Raw genomic sequence first — 12,961 nt, 5'->3', positions numbered from 1 at the left:
AATGGAGAAGAAGTAGATCTTGGGGAAAGGGAAGGGAGGAATGGGGAGGCGTGAAGGAGAGGAGGCTATAGTCGAAATATATTGTATAACAGAAGAATAAATTTAAAAATTGACATTATTAAAAATAATATTTCATAGAAGTTTTTGAAATAAAAGTGTATTAGTTGAAGTTAAATTTGATCAACCATGAACATTTAAATATAAATCTAATATAAACACTTTTAAACAAATGTCATGATGTTCATCCAAAATTAAATAAATTTTCTAACATTTGTATCATTTAATCGTTTTTATACTCACAACACACAAAATGAGTATCATTTGTCTTACAAAAACAGTTTTTTTTTCCATTCTAGTTATTTATAACCATTGTCAAAGTGCTGAAGTGGATTTATTCAGATATTGGATAATACTTTCTGTTTTAAGTGAAACATCTGTGCGTTACTGCCTGCTGGCAAACACCCATGCAAATTGTAGATCCTGGAAAGTTCACAAGCACAAACTGGCACAAAAGATATTCATAGCTGTAGGTGGGATGAGGTTTAGCCATCTGTGGTAATGCCACACATGTCCATTTGACAAAGGTTATGTGGGCTGGATTATGTGCGAAGCAGAGATTTTTACAAAAATAATTCATTTTGTACCAAATATGACTTAAATAGTTCTATTTCAACACAATGACTTACTATTAGAATTGTCTCATTTTGATTATGATAGTTAATACTTTAACAATTAATTTTAATGTGCTTTCAGGTAATAGATTTACAACTTAAAATAGTACTTTCATGTTCAATTGGACACTATAATTGTGTTACATAAAAGTAAATAAACATTTCTAAAATATACCAAAAGGGATAGGTTATAATTTTAAATTTATAATTCATTTATTTTTAAGAAATATTAAAATTAAAATCTTTAAAAATTTTTCTATTTATTATTCAATCTTATTAAAGTGCAAAAATTGAAATATGTACTGTTCTTACTCATTAATAAGACTAAGTCTAATTTATTGACACAATTGCATAGTACAGAAGCAATTTTAAACTGAATCGCTGAATTAGATATCTGTTAATTTTTTTCTTAGGGCAAAGTATCATAAAAGTTTTATTTTTTCTAGAAATCTATAGCAACATAAGCTTCTGATTGCCATCCTTCCTATCTCTTAAAGTCAGCTTTGTATAGATTTAGACATCAATAATTAAACGCACAGTTATTGTGCATAATTTGATAATTTTCACATGGATATTTTTCACGTAACGATATAAAATAGATTAATATATTTAACTTTATAGCACAATACAACCATTGGTAAAAATGTCAGTTCTGTAGATCTATTAATAGGAGAGAGGTCTTCCCATGTTCTATCATCGGCATCCCTTTTCTTTGTTTTACAGTTTTAGTGGTGAAGTTATGACATCTCCTTTAGGTGTATTTCTATACCTGTCTTTTCATTCTCTTCTTTGAAGGTATTAAGAATGACATTTTTCCTATGATGTATTCCTAGGCATATTTGTTATTGGTATACAGAAAAGCAATGGATAGTTTTCTGAGATTGTATTCAATACTTTTGGTTTGTTTTCCAGCTCTCTGGGTTATGTGGTTGGGACATTTCAGGATAACATAAGGATAGGTCACATCAGAAAAACAAGGTCAGTCCATTTCTTCCTTTCCTGTCCGCATTCCTTCCTTTCTTCTCATCATTTTCATTCCAAGCCTGTGGCTTGACATAATCTTCAGATGACATTTTCCCCATCAATTAAACAATCAATATGAGCCAATACAGCCTAGCAAAACAAGAGGTAGGACTAGATATTAAAAAGAGAATGACAATAAGAAGAGAAATAAAGTTATAGATCAATGAGGTAATTATGAGAAGGCTATATAGAAATGGATTGGAGAAAAATACTATACAAATAATTCAATCCTTCTTTATTATTATTATTTATTAAAAATTTTATTAAAAATTTCCAACTCCTCTCCTCCTCCCATTTCCCTTCCCCTTCCCCCTCCCTCTCCAGTCCAAAGAGCAGTCAGGGTTCCCTGCCCTGTGGGAAGTCCAAGGTCCTCCCTTCTCCATCCAGGTCTAGGAAGGTGAACACCCAAACTGGCTAGGCTCCCACAAAGCCAGTACATGCCGTAGGATTCAAACCCAGTGCCATTGTCCTTGGCTTCTCAGTCAGCCCTCATTGACCGCCACTTTCAAAGAATCCATCCCTTCTTTAGTCTTTTATTGTTCCTTTAATTTTTCTCTGTGTATCTGATTTGTGTTACATATCATATCCTCATAGACTGTAAAATCTCACTTTGTTTTCATGGACACACACACACACACACTAAACACTAAACACTGTAGTTTGAACAGGAGTTTTACTTCAGCTGAATGATGAACACTACGATTTGCAGTAAGACCTATATGACTATGCCCAACACCATTTATTCTAGGACCTCGTGAGCTTTCTCTGTGCAGGTGTTCACAAGGAGCAAACACAATAGTTTGAAGTCAGGAAATCCAAGGAATCCATATTAAACATAGCAGAAAAAGTGAAAATGGCAGTTCAAAAATGTAAGAAAATATGGATACAATCAATAAATTAAAATATGTACAAAGACATTCAGCAAAATAAAAATTAGAGGGAAAAACAATAAAACACTGTCAGTCTGTCTGGTATCAAGCTGAGCAAATGCCTTTTGGCACAGAGACAAAACAAACACAACAGAAGGCTTTCAGAAAGAGGCCTTTTTGTCCTAAATGCCTCTGCATCTTCATATTTTTATGTGATTTTAATATCTAATATTTTTATTATCCATAATAAGGTAGCATTATTTACAAAAGTAAACTGTAATATAAAACCACTAGACCCAGAGCAGGTGGTGAAGGTAAGGAAACAGAGAAAACACAAAGAAAAGTCTTTTAAAATCATAAATATGGGATAGCTTATGTATTCTATTCATGCATACATCTGGGTTAGATATCTTTTACATGTTTATTCAACATTGACATTCTCCTTTTAAACAATGCCTGCAGTTGCCTTTTTCTATTCACCCTATCTTAAAAGAAAGTTCTTTTAAAAGCTGTCATCTCTGTGAGTTCTACAGCAGCCACCATTGATAACTGCTCACACTAAGCCTGTTTTCACACCTGTAAGCAGGATTCTTAATACCAAAGGTGTGCTGAAGCCATTCTTGGCAATTAACAAGTACAATAATAAAAATATTTGCATTTGTGACTTTTTTTTACTCTGAACAGACCAGAGCACTTTGCAAGTAAATAAACGTTATTAACCTAATTTTTTACAGATGTGTAGGAAAAACCACTTGATTTAGGTTAAGACCATGCAAATTACTCTGCCTACATTTGACCAAGTGTGACGTGTGACCTTGAATGGGGCATGGGATTCCAGTAAGGGCTTTTTCCAAAGCCTGTGCTTTGCCTTTTAAAATCCAATGCCTCTTAATGCTTGAACTTCAGATGACCACCACTTAATGCATCAATTTGTAGTACCACTTGGCATGGAAAGCTTTCTGTTTTGCCTCAAATTGCTTCCACAAAAAAAGGAAATATTCTGCAGGTGAAATCTAATGATACAAAATAATCAAAAGGACACAGAGAATAAAAGAGAACGGATCAGTGGATCAGTGCTGTGCTGGCTGACTTGAAGAGTGAGTGAGGTGGCCCAGGGTTTCATTGTAAATTCAAACATTCTTCTCCAAAAGACTTTCCTCAAAATTTCTTCAAGTATTTTCAAATTCTGAGCCTGGTTTGTTTCCTAACACAGACAGATTAGATAACTGTATCACATAACTCATTCATATGCTATGGCCAAATACTAACCTGTCTATGGTTCATTGAAGTTATCCTGTTATAATCTAAACTATGAATCCTTAAGATGCCACACAAAATGTAAAATATATGGCTTAACTATATCTCCAATTATGCATGTCATGAATAAATAAAGGTCTCTTCCTTCCTTCATCCTCCCTCCCTCCCTCCCTCCCTCCCTCTTTCTCTCCCTCCCTCTTTCCCTCCCTCCCTCTTTCTCTCCCTCCCTCCCACCCTCCCTCCCTTCCTCCCAGCAATGGCAAAAATGTAGCCTGAACTGTTTGTCTCCTGCTCAGTCAAGATTTCAAGCAGTGGAAATGGGAAACCAACCCAGTCACATAAACTTCTACAGTCTGTTCTGTCTATGGGATGTGCTTGGGTAAGGGGAGCCTAGAGACTGAATAAATGGCCAACTTAAGGTCACTTTTAATGAGAAACCCTAATCTTTACCAACATGTAATTCTTGAGATTTGTACACTTAAACAGAGCCTCTAATCTAGCACATTTGAAAACTGTTGAAATCTTCATCCAACATTCTTCACCAAGTCAATATGGCAATGTTATTAAAATATACAAAATAAATAAGTTGTTTATCTCTTATTGATTTTTCTTTGATGGTTTGGAATGATTTAGAAATCATTCATATTTTTTTGATAATTCTACTTAATAGAGTACAGATTTCTAAATAAGAATATGTAGTAAGTAACCCTCTGAATTTCTTTGGCATTTGTTTTAAAGTGTCCTGTAGGGGGCTGTGGGAGTATACAGAAAGTGGCAACTAGTGTATAGCAGGTTGATTCACCAGAGGTATGAATCTCTGATAGGGGGCCCCACTTGGAAAAACTGTGGAGTTACTGACTGTAAATGTCTAATTGCCTCTGGCTGTAATTCCCTCATGGTCTGTCATATTCCTTCCCTAATAACAGCTCTGGGTATTATTCTCACTACTTGTGCATTTATCTCATGAAAATATTCCATCTACTAGGAACACATATAACACATATAGTTGTGAATGGTCAGGAATAGGATTTCTGCTTAAGCTGTACAATTTTGATGACTCGGACTAATAGTAGCATATTTTTCATTACTCAGACTCAAATAGGAAAGTAATAGTATTCTTAGTCACTAAGAGAGCTAATTTTAGACTTAAAAACGAATTCAAAGAAAATTGGTTGCAACTGGAGATAAATAACTGGTTGTTCCTAGAAACAAATATACAAGATCTATTTCCAGGTGTCTGTTGCTGATTCAAGGTCAGAGCTTGAAGCAACATAGTAGACACAACTTTCTCAGCAATGGACTTTCTGCACGTACTCCCAAACCCAGGGTTCAGCCAACTAACTGTTTATTTTGAAGTCCTGAATTTCAATGTCACTTTCTGTCTCTGAAAGAGCTACATGCATTACCAAGCATTACTCACTGGCTGGTCAATCTGACCTCCTTTGCCTGAGATGAAGTAAAAAAAAAAAAAAAAAAAAAAAAAAAGGTTAGCATCAAAAACGCCTGTGCTTGCTCCTTTTTTTTTCTTAAGTTAGCATCAGATAGCATGTGTTTCTTTACTTATCCTCAGATATAAAAGTGTAGCCCACAAATAGAAAAGAGATATTTCCTATGTTCTTCACTGTTCTAAAGAGGTTCTCATTTTTGTTTTTTTAATTGATTTTTATTGGGCTCTACATTTTTCTCTGCTCCCCTCCCTGCTTTTCCCCTCCTTTTCAACCCTCTCACAGTGTCCCCATGTTCCCAGTTTACTCAGGAGATCTTATCCTTTTCTACTTCCCATGTAGATTAGATCTATGTATGTCTCTATTAGGGTCCTCATTGTTGTCTATGTTCTCTGGGATTGTGATTTGGTTGCAGCCCTGGGAGTTGTCCTCCTGAGCTACAACAGTGTCCCTTGCTAATAATTCTTTGATTTTTTTTTATTTGGGACCTCTCTTCTTTTGGATTGTTGCGTCAAGAGTCTGTTGATTTGTTTATCATCTCAAATAATGATGTCTTAGATTGACTTTTTGAGACCAACATTGTAATATTTCATATATAAGATGGGGCACTTATATTTCTGTGCCTTGTTTACTTTTTTAAACATGATATCAAATCCCACTCATGTTTCTTCTAACAAGAGAATTTCATTGTTTTTATGACCAAATAGTGCTTAATTTTGAATATTTTTTTTGCACATGCATCACTTGAAACATTTAGGTAAATTTTATTTTTCTCCTGCTGTGAATAATGCTGTGTATTTGACTGAAAATAGTAATTGCTGAATTATGTAGTGACTCATCTTTTATAACTTTAGGGGTTTGGTTTTGTCTGCAGGCACCCCTTGAGTGAATCTCTCTTAATAAACATCAAATTATTTATTTATCAAAAACCAACTTGAAAGAAATTAATAATTGTTTTTTTAATGAATAAGCATTTCTGTGCTGGGTTTTTTCATTTGGGCCATCAATCAGCTCCCAAATAATGACACAGCGACTTATTAGTATTAGTATTAGTATTGACTGCCTGACCTAGCTTAGGCATATTTCTGGATAGTTTTAAAACCTAAATTAGCCTGTTTCTCTTTATCTAACTTTTGCCTCAGAGCTTATTACCTTTGCTACTTCTCTGTATCTAACTTTCAGTCCTTTTCTATGTCTGGCTTATTGGTGCCTTCCTGGTTTCTGGCACCAACCATGTCTTTCTCTTTCTCCCTCATTCTCTCTTCTTTCTCTTTCTTCTTTCCTCAGCCTAGATTTCTCCTCTTCTTTATTCTCTCTGCCTCCCAACCCTGCCTAACCTTTCTCCTGCCTACCTATTACCGTTCAGCTATTTATTAGACCGGTCAGGTATCCAATGCAGGCAAGATGAAACAGGTGCAACATATCCATGCAAACACTCATCCTTATATCTCTAAATGCAGCACCAACCAAATTAACAAACCTTTACCACTTAAAGTAATATTCTGCAGTATATACGAATGTAATACATTCTTGCCTAGTTAAGATAATATATTATAACAAATTTATTTTCAAGAGAAAACAAAACAGACACCAGGATAAATCATGTTCATGTCTACGTTTCTTATAATTAAATTAAATAATTAAAATTACACACAATTTGCTCTCTGAATATACCTAATTTAGCTTGAGATAAATAACAGAAATCTATATGGGAAATCCACAATTATTTAACAATTAAACAGAGTTCTTCTAAATAATTCAAATTCCAAAGATAAATTCAATTTGTTTCACCTTTAAAAATATTTATTGGGGACTATCATATGTGAGTGTTTCTTGTATATCACTAAATTTGCACATGTGTACATAACTTACCGAGTCATTCAGTATTGCTCATATGTACATCTGCCTAGGGTTAATCATGTGGGATTGGCCAACCTGTGCAGGACCTCATCACTGAGAAAAACTTATTCTATCTCTGTAGCTCCTCAACTAGGGCTAGGACATTGAGAACTTCTCCCTGTCCATGTTGGCATGTCAACTACTGTCATTATTCAACTTTTCTTCGGACAACTATATTGCTGAGATGCTTTTAGACTTTTTGAGAATTTTCCACACTATAATGACTGAACTAATTTATATTTCCACAACAGGAGATAAATGTTTCCCATTTTCTATATCCTCATCAGAACTTATTTCTTTAGTCTTTTAAAATGCTATCCATTTTATTTTGGCATGATGCCTTATGAGATTGCAGTTTTGATTTTAATGTTTCTGATGTTTGTAATGTTGGACATTTTTTATGTACCTACCAAGTGAATGAGTTATACTGATAATGTCTGTGAAGTCAGTACATCAATCGGTTGTCTGAGAAGTATGTTGTAGAATTAGTTGAAGATATGTTACATTTATTTATGCTGTGCAACGTTTGTTTAATGATGCAAAGATATTTTGCATCCCTTTATGTTGCATTTGTTTAACTATGTGAAGCTGTATTATTTTACTTATCTAAAAAACCTGACTGGTCCAATAAAGAGCTAAATGGCCAATAGCTAGGTAGGAAAAGGATAAGGAGGACTGTCAGGCAGAGAAAATAATAGCAATAAAGTTCTAGGGAGAGAAGATGGAGAAATTAGAAAAGTAGGAGGAGAAGAGAACATCAGGGTCCAGCAACCCAGCTATGTAGCAAACCATAGAGTAAGAAATCAAGAAATGTATATAGAATAGAGAAAGATAAAAGCCAGAGGCAAGAGGTAGATGGGATAATTTAAGGTAAATTGACTAGAAATAAATCAACTTAAGGGTAGGAATTCATAAGTTAAGAATAATCCTCCTTGTCATTTATTTGGAAGCTGTGTGTTGGCCTCCCAAACAGTAATGAGTAAAAGCAACCAACAACAGAAGTAGTCTGAAGATTTTTCCATGTATTTCTCAGGGTTTTTTGCATTCTGTCACCTTTTCTGTGTAGCATTGGTTAGTTTGGTACAATCTGACGTGTTTACCCATGGTTCTTCTTCTTTTATTTTGCTCCATTATAAAATAATCACAAATCACTGTAGAGTTTCCCTGAATAGACTTATGTCTTATGCTTTAATTTTTAATGGCTTTGCAATTGATTTCTAAAATTTGTAAGAAGTGTCTATAATTTGTAAGAGCTACAACTTATATTCATGATGTCACATGTAGAAATTTAGTTTTCTCAGAAATATTTACTGATGATTCTCCTAAATCAATGAAATATACATTGAAGAAGGGGAATATTGCACATTAACTCAAATTTAAAGAATGTAAAAACACTCCAAAATAAAATAATGAAATAATATTAAAACAGAACTTTATTTCCTATTTGACAGTGATTCAATTATATGACTTATTTAAAGTTAAAACATATTTTATAAACATTATATACATAAATATATCTTGTTACTCCTTTTTATAAAAATGTTATGACTGTTTTCTAAATGTATATTTACTATATATAATATAATATATAATAATTTATAATATAAATTTGAGGAATGTATTAATCAGAATTCTTATTCTATTAAATATGTTTACATATAAAAATCTGTCTTCCATTTAAAGATACTATTACTGTCTATATGTCTGTTATAGTTTTAAATAATAATACAAAAGTCATTAAACATAAAGGGCTGTGAGCCAGGCAGTGGTGGTGCATGCCTTTAAGTCCAGCACTCAGGAGGCAGAGGCTTGATCTACATGAGCTACTTCCCTGACAGGCCCCAAAGCTTCAGAGAAATTCTGTCTTGAAAAATAAGTAAGTAAGTCAATAAATAAATTGCTGTCAATTTGTTTGCATATATTATTATTTAATAGCTGAGAGAAAATAACCAAGAAAGAAATGGTATGTATATATATATATATATATATTAAAATGGAATATACATTGCCATAATAGCCTTCAAGTTTTTCAACTGATTTACATTAAGTATGGAGAATATATTGAATATGTTCATGTATTTAAGCCCTTGGTTAAGAGTTTATGGAACTGTTTGAGTAATTTTAATAGGTGCAGACTTTCTTGGGTCATTATATCCCTAGGGGTGGGGTTTGAATTTTCAAAAGATTCTTCCCATTCTCAGTGTACTTAATATTTCCCATGACGGCTTCTCTCTTGGTTCCAGACACATGCACACACATTTGTACATAAACGTATACATACATGAGTATAAAAACAGGTATTCACACAAGCACACACACCTTATGTTAGACACACCCAGTCTGCATCATAGTAATGTGACTTTTGGTCCTCGTGAGCCATCAGCATACTTTGGAGATCATCTTCAGATATTGTTTCAAAATGAGAAAAACCTCATATACCACGGAATATATAATAAAAAGCTAGGCAGAAGAGTCAAGGTGTGTCAGGACTATATTCATTCTGACATGATGGCTTCATGGAGAAAGAGGTGAAGACAGCAGCCATGCTCCTAACTGCATGCTGTAGCACTGGAATTCTGAAAATATATGAAAGAGTTAGAGAAAAAAGAAGTGAAGGAGAACAACGAAAGTTCTGATGAAGATCTAAAAATAAATCCCCAATGCTAGTAGAAATGTGCATATCACCTGACTCTTCAGTTTTCTAAGGAGTTTCTTTTCTTTCTTGTCATGAAAAAGTCATCCTTATTCAGGAAGAACTGCTCTGAATAAGACATGTGTGTCACATTCATGATTCACAGCAGCTGCAGAAGATCAAGCACATGAAAACTTCAAAAGGGACAGTGCAGCCCTCAAGGCCTCACCTCTAACTGAACGGATACTGTCAGCTAATGGCTGCTGTACAAGGAAAAGTCATTTTCTTTTAATCTTTTGTCACCTCTAGGTTGTCCATTCTCCAGTGTAGGACATCACACTCAGGTATATACAAGAAGTAATAACTGTATATTGAAAAAATTAAAAGGAATTAAAGTTGAGTATGAAAATATTGGCATGACAGGGGAAATGAAAGGGAAGAGGGAGTAGATATGATGATAGAATATTGCTTCCATTTGTGACTTCCCAAATAAGAAGCTTGAAAGTAGTCATACTGATAATATGAATACCAGCTTCATATACAAGTACGGGAAAATATGTTTATTTTTTAGTAAAATTAATTCTGATTCATATATATACATATATACATACATATATATATGTATATATATGTGTCAGGAGGGTTTAGGGAAAAACAAATATAGTAGCTTATGCAATAAAACTACCTAAGTAAGATAAACTCAAATTTTAAAAAAAGGTTACATTTGTAAACAGAAAAGATTCATAATTTTAAAAATGAAGACAAAAAGCAGGATATCATTTCCAAAACAAAAAAAATTAAAAAGTAAAATGAATTAATATGAGGTGGATTTGTAGTAATGTGAAAATATCTATTAGTGTAGGATTTAAAGTAATATTAAGCCTTGTTAATATAATTAACATCTAAAAAAATTAGAGTAGCATGACCAAATAATTAATTATTCATCTCTAAAACCAATTTTATATTAACAAAATTAATCCAACAAATAGAAACAAAGTTGTAAAACTTACAGTAAAATATGAACAAGTAGAACACTTTGAGAAAAATTAGTTTATTTATCAGCTAATGATACCAGTCCTTTACTGGTATCCAGAAAGAATAAGTGAGGAAAGACTTTAGTCAATACTGTAAAAAATGAACTGCAAAGAATTTAAATGATATTCTAAAAGAAGTGCTAATGTGCACTGAAATCATAAGACTAATAAAACATTTATTTTTATTATACATGTATATATTTGTGAAAAAATCTAAACATGAATAGGTTGGTAGAATTATAGCACTAAGATAAACTTGTCCATTCTTAACATAACAATAGTACAAAACACCCACATATATCTTTTATTTATATGTTATATTTAATGGTATAAAATTTTGCATAAAAAGACTAGGTATTATAACTAACTATATACAATATTTTATGTGTCTGATGTTGGGGATATAGCTTGAAACTCCTAAAACCTGCATCGCACTTAAAAATATATGTGACTATAACTCATCATATATCCATCTCAAAATAATTCTACAAAGCTCTCTTTCATTTATTACTAATTTCATATTTTTAGGAACTCCCTGTTTAGAAATGAACCCAATTTTTTATTTTGTTGTTTTCTTGATTTTCAGGTTTTTACTTTTGTTTTATTTTTAGTTGTTTATATATTTAAGATGCTAAGCCACATTAGAGTTATAATTGGTTAAGATCTTTTTTCATTCTGTAGCGCTGTTATTTTGCCCAAGTAATGGTGTCCTTAGTCATAGAAAAGCTTTTCAGCTTTATGAGGTACCATTTATTAATTGTTGCTTAGGAAGTCTTCCTGTCTAATGATTGCAAGTTAATTCATCACTGAATTTCCCTCCTGGTTCTATTCTGTCTTTCTGTCTTTTATTTCTCTCATATTTCTGTTCCTTCTGCTTAATAATTCTGTTTCTCACACTCTTACCCTGGAATGTGCAACACCTGCCGATGCTGGGTGCTAACAGATGTCACTCCAAAATGTGGCTTATGATAGGCTAATTACATTCAAATGACCAGATTCAGATTCCACTATCTGGTCCCCATAAACTTGTAACAATATCATAATGAAAGGCAAATTTAGTCCAACTTCAAAAATCCCCATAATCTATAATAATCTCAGACTTGCTCAAAAGTCAAAAGTCTCTTCTGAAACTCACACAATCTCTTAACACTGTAAAATCAAAATCAAAAGGCAGATCACAAATAATGACACAGGATATGTATTGCTATTCCAAAATGTAGGGAAGGGAGAATAATGAGGAAATATCAGGCCAAAGCAAGACTGAAAACCTGCTGGGCAAACTCCAAACACTGTATCTCCATGTCTGATGTCAAAATGTTCTTCAAATCTCCAACTCTGTTCAGCTTTGTTGATTCCAACATGTTTCTTCTTTTTGGACTGGTTCCATTCCCTGTTAGCAATTTTCCTTGGCAGTTACCCCATGACTTTGGCATCACTAACATCCTGGGTTCTCCAAGGCAATCTGGGCTTCAATTTCAGAGCTTCATGCAATGACCCCTGTACTAGGCCTTCATTCACTGAAAACCCTGACACATGCCAGACCATTCTGTAAGAATGGAGGGAAATTCTATAACTCCTTCCATCTATCCTTAATTCTTAAGCCAGAAACCATGCGCAGAGGATGGCAAGCTCTGCTGCTTATTGTGGCTGGAACATAGTCCCCCTCATTCAATTAGATCTTCTCCAGCTTTCTGTACTTCACTGCCTAAGCTTGACTGTCCTGAAACTTGCTCTGTAGACCAGGCTGACTTTGATCTCAAATATCCTCCAGCCTCTGTCCCCTCCACACCCTACTCTAAGATTTTCTTTTGTTCCTTTTAACAAGGTAGAAATTTACCTGGGTGGGAATCTTTCCCTGAGCTCACCACTCCTTACATCTCATTTCTTAATTTCTTTATCTCCTTGAACACATGACTTAGCTCCATTCCACTTCCTGGTACTCTTTTTTCCTCTTCAAAATTTACATTTTGCAATTTTCCCTTCTTAACTTGCTCCTTTTCATTATAAATTTTTATTAAAATAACCACTAATAACCATACTACAGAGTCTATACTAGACTGTGTGGATATCTCGTTTTGCCAGCAAAATTAATCTAAATCTCTTCACTTGAGCCTTAGTAAAGAGAAAAAGG

This window comes from Microtus pennsylvanicus, chromosome 5, assembly GCF_037038515.1.
Source record: "Microtus pennsylvanicus isolate mMicPen1 chromosome 5, mMicPen1.hap1, whole genome shotgun sequence".
Lineage (NCBI taxonomy): Eukaryota > Metazoa > Chordata > Mammalia > Rodentia > Cricetidae > Microtus > Microtus pennsylvanicus.
This window is presented reverse-complemented; position numbering follows the sequence as displayed.